Source organism: Triticum dicoccoides, chromosome 5B (genome assembly GCF_002162155.2).
Source record: "Triticum dicoccoides isolate Atlit2015 ecotype Zavitan chromosome 5B, WEW_v2.0, whole genome shotgun sequence".
Taxonomy (NCBI): domain Eukaryota; kingdom Viridiplantae; phylum Streptophyta; class Magnoliopsida; order Poales; family Poaceae; genus Triticum; species Triticum dicoccoides.
The window spans coordinates 379,734,983-379,744,035 of record NC_041389.1 but is presented as its reverse complement, the minus strand read 5'-3'; the positions used below and the strand labels follow the sequence as shown (position 1 = coordinate 379,744,035).

Genomic DNA, 9,053 nt, shown 5'->3' with positions numbered 1-9,053 from the left:
TTTTGTCCATGGCTAGGAAGCATAACCATCTTTGATAAACGAGCTAGTCAAGTAGAGGCATACTAGTGACACTATGTTTGTCTATGTATTCACACATGTATTATGTTTCCGGTTAATACAATTCTAGCATGAATAATAAACATTTATCATGAAATAAGGAAATAAATAATAACTTTATTATTGCCTCTAGGGCATATTTCCTTCACTAGCACCGATGGAAAAACACGCACGCTGCACGCACACGAGCACATACGGAGTGCCCACGACGTGGTGGTGGTGCGTCCCCAGTCGCATCTACTCCTTCTGCGCACGTTGTCTATCAAGGCGGCTGCATGCTAATGATGATGTGGGTGAGATCTTCTAGGACTCAGATGATGACGAGGAAAATTATGAGAGACAAGGTGACATACGCCGTCAAGGTCTACGGTCAAGGGGTGCTTGCAAGTGCTTAGATGTGCTTAGAGCAAGTACAATAGAGCTGAGTCAGCGGGGCTATAAGGAATAAACAGTAGTATATTTCTGCTTAGGCTAGTTGTAATGGGGAGTATCATATACTAGTATCATGCATATGATACTAGTGTATGATACTACCTCCATAATGCATAGTATTATATAGTAGTATCATGTAGTACTCTATTTATTGTCATGCATGACACAAAGTAGCATAGCATTTATTATGATACGGTATCATAATATGATACTCCACTCTTTCTTTCTTCATTTAATGCTACTAGTTGACCCGTTGCGCCAAATGGCGCAGAGACCCGCTAAAGACATGTTGTCGATGAAAATAGTTTTATTTTGCAAGGACCTATTTGATATCGGTAGTAGAAAGCTTTTTTTTAAACCATGGTATATTGGAAATATGGTTATCACGCTGCAAAATCCCTGTTTGAAAAAAAAGTATAACATGTACAAACCAACTAAGGAAGCATTGTTTTAGTTGAAAATATGGTTATCATGGACCCATAGCGCGTGCCAAATCACGCTAAATCCATGTGCGCAATGGAAAAAATATCCATGGTTTAATCCCTTTAATAAGAAACATGATGGATTGTTGTCTACGATAAGATGTACATACACATTTTAATTTAATAGCACAGACCCATTTAAAATCATGTATGCAAATGGCAGCCCCACTAACACGTGCTTTGAAAAAAAATCCATGTATCAATAGACTTATTCATGGGCAGTCATGTATGCCGCCTTAAACGCCTGTGTGTACATCTATTTATTTATTTTTGTACAGGGAGAAGAGTTGGGTAAATGTAGGGAGTATAGGTTGATACTTCTGGCCCTTTTCAGTTGTTTTCGTCATCATCAGTGAAGGAAATATCAATTACTCTTTGGGAACTTTGCCTTTTCCATGCTCTAATGCACCTACATCTTGGTTGGTTGTCTGAATGTTCAGAATTTGTGCTTGAGCTCACTTGACGGATGGACGGTAAATTAATCTAGCTTTTGCGTTGCGGAAGAAAGACATGGCGCAAGCTGTTTTAAGTTTAGTGAACATTACACACCACTACAAGTTTGCTCACTTATGGATGTCACTGAAACAACTTGAAAACTATTTGATACAGCCAAAAGTTTTGCAATATTGTATACTTTCCAAAGAAAGAAGCGCCATTTCAGCACAGGTTTTGAAGACTACATGTAACAGGCAGTTTTCCATCCTGCATTAGCAAGTAGGAGAAAATGTCAAGGGCTGAAGAAAGAAGAATGGGGTATTTAACTATGAATCTGAACCAGAGAAGAGAGTTGACTGCCATACAAAACTTCCTTCTCTAAGACTTGATATCTACAATACAAGCGGAAAATCAGTTCAATACAGGAAAATTATAGTGAATACAATAGTAAAAAGTGTACGAAGAAGTCCCAAGAAAAAAAATCAAAACCTTTCATATTTTTAATTTTTTTGCGGCATAAAACCTTTCATATTAGTCCCTCCGTCCAGAAATACTCGTCGGAGAAATATTTGTACCTAGATGTATTTTAGTTCTAGATACATTCATTTTTAGGCATTTCTTCGACAAGTATTTCCGGACGGAGGGAGTACAATGTGTCGAAGATTTTCCCAACAATTAGATCAGCCATATACGCCAGAGAGTCAATTGCCCATTCACTGGTCACCAAAGACCAACAATTTAAGGAGCATAAGTCGACTAATTACAACTGCAAATAAGTTGACTACAAACCTTCCTGGCTATTACTCCCTCTGTTCCCAAATATAAGTCTTTTTAGAGATTCCAATAAGTGACTACATACGAAGCAAAATGAGTGAATCTACATTCTAAAAGATGTCTACATACATCCGTATGTTGTAGTCCATTTGAAATGTCTAAAAATACTTACATTTAGGAACGAAGGGAGTACTATAGTAAACAATCGGCAACTCTAAGTATGGTAACAAAGCAAGTCTCCCGATTCTAATAACAATAGCACTAAATTGTAAAGGCTTGTGTTACATCAATTTATCCCATTGTGCGCATAAAAAAATGAACTGCTAGATATATGTTTCCAATCGACTATCGTATGAATTCTTCAACTTTTATCTGGAGATTTTGAAGTAGCAAAGTATTCCTCCAACTTACAAAATTGGAAAGATCAAGGCTTTTGCTAAGCTGGGAGCATTCATATGACATGTTAGTCTTCAAAATCGATCTCTAACTAGAAAAGAGCTTGCTGAACTGAAAACATGTACTACATGCACAACTTCTGTCAGGAAAGTGATAGTGGTTTAGAAGCCTAATCCGCTAGAGTATCATCACTGGAAATTTGATTGATCATCCAAGTTGATTTAACCAGAACTAAAGGCAGACGAGCTTATACATGAATACCTATATGGCTGTAATCAGAACTAAAACACGCTATTTTAAATATGGGCGGGAAAGTATAAATGAGTGCAGTATTTGGGAGATTATGATGGTGTACTAAACATAAATGTAACCATTCAGCTTCTATAGGGAATGCAAATACTCATGGAATAAAAAAGTAGAGCACATCTTTGTAGAAATAAGGTACATGTTTCCTTACCTGTAGGAAAAATGCAACATACTACTTTATTTCTTGCAGCCCTTAGCATCCTGTAAAAATAAAATAAGAAGTCATGTTAGATGGTCTGTGAAAGCGGATACATGAATGGTACTAACATGATATATTTTCTGTCCGCTAGCAAGTTATTAAGCCAGATCATCAAATATTTCTTTATAGACCACATGTGAGTTTTGCAAGCGTTTTCAGGAGAGTTATTTTCAAATTTGTAATCTGAGGAATGACCAAGAGATACTCACATCAGTCAAAATAGGAATCCTAGGCGCTAAATTTCAGATGTTCATAATTACTCCAACATAGTAACCAACCCATACTCTGTAAATTGAGTTTTTTAAATACTTGAAAAAGAAGTGTACAGGAAAGAATGTGTCTTCCATAGGTATGTTTACTTTTTCTAAAATTGTATTCAAATGGGAGTAGTATGTTAAAAAAGGTGAAGACTAATAATTTGGTATGCATATATCATAATTATTATGAACGCACCAGTAGGTGTAAAAAAGGCTTAATTGAAATGGCCGCAAATTTCATACATCCACGAATGTAGCCATACCCATGGTGTCCAAAACCTTCTAGTTCTTGGTGAATACCTTGCGCGCGGTGGGGTCACAACCACTCTAGAAGAGAGCTAGAGTAAGACCTGAGCGAGGGCTGCAAAGTGAAAGGCAGAGCAGAGTGGTGATTGCAGACTGATGGTTATGAATAAAAACATACAAATCTAATAGAAATCTAATAGATTTGTTATACTTATCCAATTTTAACATTTTGTAATATAATTCGACACTAATGCCATTACACCATCTAGCATCATCTAGGATTTTAGCACCTCTAGCTCTAGTACTCTAATAAAGCATAGAACTAAAAATAAATACTCAATTCAGGAAGTTTTTATGAACTATATGCCACATAAGCAATGCCCTACGTGCTTGCAATCCGACAGCCATGTGATTTTCCCATTCTTCCAAAAGACAGCCAGTGCATCATTTTCACATAAAACTTGCACGCCTAAGCATTTTTTTACAGCTACAAAATGAGAAGTAAATTAGGAATGTGTTGCCAATCAAAATGAAGTCCACTGCCCATAATGTTTGTAAAGAAATAAACATCATAAAGCTCTTGGACTACCTTCCATTCAAGCTGACCATAAAGTTTTGCTGCTGGAATCCTCTTTGGAGATGTAACAACCTGTAGAAAATAATAACTTATATGACTGGCATAGCAAAAACATACTATCATGCAAAAATATGGTTATGTACATTCAGCAAGATATAGATGACAACATTCTATGAGAAGAAATAACACTGTCCTACAGAGCGCGATCAAACCATTCCCAGTTCAGTTTAGTATAAAGTACTACATTACTAAAGGAGAGCTAGTTCTCACATAGGAATAAAATAAGATCAATCACGCAGGGTCTGACATTAATATAATAAAGAAATATCTATACAACATCACGAGACTTGCAAGGTAACTGTAAAGCATGCACATGCCACATCATATACTGTCTGAAACTTGAACAGCTTTTATTTCTGACTTAAAATTGAATCCAGTTGTAAATATGTTACAACATTCAACGAAGATTGCCTGTTTTGTTGGGCACCAGTTCACGTAGGCCTCAAGTTTTGTTGGGCGCCTGTTCACATTCTTGCTTGTTACTCCTTCTGAACCTGGAGCACCGATGCCTGCAGCTATTTTTCCTCACACTAAATTAGGAATCACATAAAAAACTATTTCCCAATTGTAGCACTCAAAATTCAAAACAAAAAACATAACAACAAAAGGAAGCTCACCAAGCTAACTCCTAGTTGAGCTTCATGTTGTCGCGCTGATGGAGCACGTCCATTGTCCGGAGGCAATGGGAGATCTACATGTGGGCAAGTATGTTGGTGCTCTTGCCATGACCTCAGACAATGCCATGGAACAAGTGCCCACAAAGTAGCTTCTTTGTTGTTGTCGTCTCTTCACGACAGATAATACATGTAACATCACTCCTGAATCCATAATAAATATATCTAAATCATAAACACGAACCATAGTTGAATAAATTGGAACAGTGCCAGTGACATTAAGTAACTCACACATTAAGCTCATGTGCTGTAGCATCTGGAAAGTGTCCATTCATGCTGGAAGTTATCTTTCTGCGGTGCACATAATCTGAAACACGAATTTTGAACTTGCGGAAGGTCTCGTACAGCTCACGGATCAAGTGCAGTCGGTCACCATGGTTCCTGATATGGTAAAATAAATCAGACAAGGGGAAAGTTCTTCATAAGAGAACCGACAGGAAGATATCTACGAAGAAGAGCATATATAAAGACAAGTGCACAAGGTCACAGATAAGCTCTAAATAAAATGTATACACTGCCTTTTTCTCCCATTGACCCTTCGTTAGAAATAGCTTCTTTTTAAGGCCAAACCTTGAACATCAAGCAAAACAGGAGACAATATAAATTTTTAGAGGATGAATCATCACACCAACAAAATGTATACAGTTGGGCCAACAACATATACACATGCATAGTGGTGAATACATACACCTGATGAAAATATAAAGGCTGGGCATTCGATACCCTTATACCCATTGCTAACATGACCCACCATGCAAATGGTCACCAACAGAACTACATATCAAGATGACCAGGGAAAACAAATTACTAACAGAACTATGTATGTTGTGCAGCTAATCAAACATCTCTCTAAAACAGACCAGTGAAAATAATTTGGTCATAGAATCATATATGCTTATGCAAGAAATGAAACATCTATATTAAAGAACCACTGAAAAAACATTTATAAAGAACAGATTAAAGAAAGTAATTTCCTTGCAGAATCTTGTATGTATGTTTGTGCAACTAATTAAACATCTGTGTAAGCAGTTACAGAAAAATGGTCCCAAAAGATTATCAACACTGGAGCACACACGAGAGAAGAATTGGTGCAAGAAAAAGGCCATCAGGCTTCAATGCCGATCTACACTGCCATCAAAGGACAACCAATTAACATAATTCCGATGTTTTAGTACCTGATAACTTAATGCTTTTAGTGTTTAAAATAAAATACATGTCTGTATCATTGCTCCAGGTAGATCATTTGTCCAATGAAGCCCAAGATAGCTTATTAAATCCTGGGAGCTTCAGAAATCAAGAGCCACATCAATAGAGGAGTAGACAATGCAAGATCACAATTTATCTTGTCCCTTATACTTTTAAATTTGACAATTAGCTGCTCAAACCTAAAATCTATTAACCACCCAAGCATAAGAAAGCATACTACAAATTGACAGTAAAATGGGGGCCAAATACATTAGCTTTCAAGGGAGGTGGAGAAAGTATGTGGATCCAGTGCATTTACTCTAATTATATGCAAATGGAACCAACAATCACACTGTAAGTGTAACATGGCTGGTATTTACTTTTCTTTCATAGGAATCAACTAATAACTTTCTTATCCACTTATCCGAGTCACCCTATTTTCCATCCCTCTCTCTCGAACACACATACTGCCCTCCTCTGAGCAGCTCCCTTGAGCATTTTTACAAACAGCTAGTGCTCACATTTCCAACCTCAAAGGCAAAGAGAGAGAGAGGGGGGGAGGGGGAGATGGTTGGGGATTCACCTGTGCACCTGAAGGCCATGAAGACGCGAGCTAATTGAGCATGCACCCAGGATGCGAGGTCATGCACCAGCTGCAGCCACTAGCACCCACCCGGTGAGGCCGCCGTGTGCTGCACCACCGCCTACGGCGCGAGGTTCAAGATGCGAAGGACCGCGTCGAGCCAAGATGACTCCCTGGTTGGCATCCTCTCCTCTTGGGTTGAGATCCTCCTCTCGCAGCTCCCTAGCGACGAGGTCTCCTCCTCCCCCGGCTTCCTCGTGACCCGCTCAAATGAGCACCTCGGGAGGCCATGGATCTCCTCGATGGGGACGGCGGAGCTCCTGGGGCTGTGGCTGTGGTTAATGAGGGAGAAGAGAGAACGGAGGAGAGAGAGGTGTGGCGGCTGCAGTGGAGTGAGGGAGGCGCGGGGGTGTGCCGGCAAAGGATTGGAGGCTAAGGTTCATGCAGTGCGTGCTGTGTGCGTGGTGCGTGGGGCAAGCGGGTTGGGCAATTCTTTCACACGTGAGCGCAGCTCACCCAGCCAATTCAGGCGACGGATGATCCCACCAGTCATAGGCCAGGGAAAACCACCGCATGGTGAAAACAAAATTTACCAGAGGTGAAGATCCAATGGCACAAACAAGTCAAAGGCCAGATCAGACGGCCAGAACTGCACAAAATTGGGGGAGCTTCATGGAGGAGGGTCGGCTAGCATCCTTATTGGTTTAAATGACACCTCGTCAAAATTGCCTAGTTGGCATGCATAATACTAGCTATGATACTACCATTACGACCAGCCTTAGTTGGAGGAAAGAGAAGAGGAGAGAGAAGGTAAGCGGGCTCTTCGTGAAGAGCCAACTCTAGCACGTGCTCCTAGGCACTTTGTACATGTTGACTATAAGATGGGTTGTAGGCTTATAGCCAGCAGCTGGCTATACTATTAATGCTCTTTAGATGAGGTGCTAAGTGCATTAAATGGCTTAGTAACTCAAGTGTTACATGCATAGGTGCTTAGTTTATTGGTGCCACATCATATTTTATGCCTACGTGGCAGGCTTAGCAGTCATACATGGTGGAGCACTGGGAGAGGCCAAGGCTGGTCATAGTGGGGAGTAACTTGTACTGTAACATATTACTATGTTACTCTAAACATCTCTATAAACCGGAAAGGAGGGAGTAGTAACATAGACTAGTGTCATATGCAGAGTATGAGAGCACATGATATTTCCCCGTCCGGACCGATCCCAAGTTGGCTTCTCACCTTCTTGGCCCAACAAAAACCCCTCCCCCCTCCCGCGTGCGCTTCCCGCCCGGCGCAAGCTGAGCCCGCCGCTCCACATTGATGGCAAGTCAGGGCGACGCGACTTCTCGCTACTTCCGCCGTTGAAGCGGCACACCGACCGAGGGCACCGCCCGCTGCACGCCCGGCATTTCATACTACACAGTGGATAGTAACTTTTAGAGCAAGTACTATAATTAGATGACATAAGCAGGTTATAAGGATTTAAATATAGTATTTGTGATTAGTTGAAGGAGAGAGAAGAGGAGAGAGAAGAGAAGCGGATTGTAAACGTGTAGCCGGTTGTACTCCAACATACTCTACTTTGTGAGACAAAAGGTGGGGCCATTATTAATGATATTTATACTAAAGGGACTAACGGACGCCTTAATTACTCCGGTTTTTTTTTGAGACAAACATTGGTGGGGCTATTATTGAATTTTTTTGATCTATTATTGACTTGGACGTGGGGTTTGGGGGCCAAAGGCCTACTATTATACTCCGACCTATGCTCTACCCTAGCCGCTGTTGTATCATATGGTTTCGCACCGTTCCAGATCTTAGCGCCACCATGCAATTCTTCTCCAGCCCTCCTTCCGGCATGCACCGTGAGAAGGGACAACAGTCCTCCGAACCCCGCCTTTCGTGATCCTGTACGGGAGAGGGGCGATCAGGTTTTTGGGGAGCACACTCGTGTGACTGCTGCCAGCGACGACTTCCTCAACGACAGCCCTCTTCCGGGACCTCGGTAACCTCTTCATCAACGACATCAGTGACAACATCAACCACATCGGTTCTGCTCCTGCTGTACAGTATGTGATTCTGTCCTCCTGGTTTAGTCCGCATCATTACTTTGATGTTTGCAATTGTAGTCATGATCTATTTACTGATGTTTCAGATTAAATCTCATACTAAATTGCTCATATATTCAACAATCCAATCAAAAAACCTGATCACAGGCAATTTACTCCGAGTGGTTTTGCTGCGCTTTTGAAGCCGCCTACTTTTAAGGGGGTGCAATATAAAAGGTGGCGCACAAGAACAGTATATTGGTTTTAGATCATGTACTGCTATGATGCCACTAAGGGTAAGCCTGAGGGCGATCTTAATCCTACACAGCAGGAAGCTTTTC

At 40.7% G+C, this 9,053-nt stretch overlaps 2 long non-coding RNA genes across 2 annotated transcripts; both read right to left on the bottom strand.

Moving 5' to 3' along the window:
• Positions 1–1,449: 1,449 nt before the first annotated feature.
• LOC119309288 lies at positions 1,450–4,237 on the bottom strand. The gene is made up of 3 exons (XR_005150440.1): positions 4,174–4,237; positions 3,602–3,699; positions 1,450–3,083 (listed from the first exon to the last, which is right to left on the bottom strand). It is a non-coding gene; the product is annotated as an uncharacterized LOC119309288 (long non-coding RNA).
• A 399-nt stretch (positions 4,238–4,636) lies between these two features.
• Positions 4,637–7,064, bottom strand: LOC119309286. Its single transcript, XR_005150439.1, has 4 exons — positions 6,664–7,064; positions 5,127–5,276; positions 4,839–5,039; positions 4,637–4,736 (listed from the first exon to the last, which is right to left on the bottom strand). It is a non-coding gene; the product is annotated as an uncharacterized LOC119309286 (long non-coding RNA).
• Between the last annotated feature and the right edge of the window lie 1,989 nt (positions 7,065–9,053).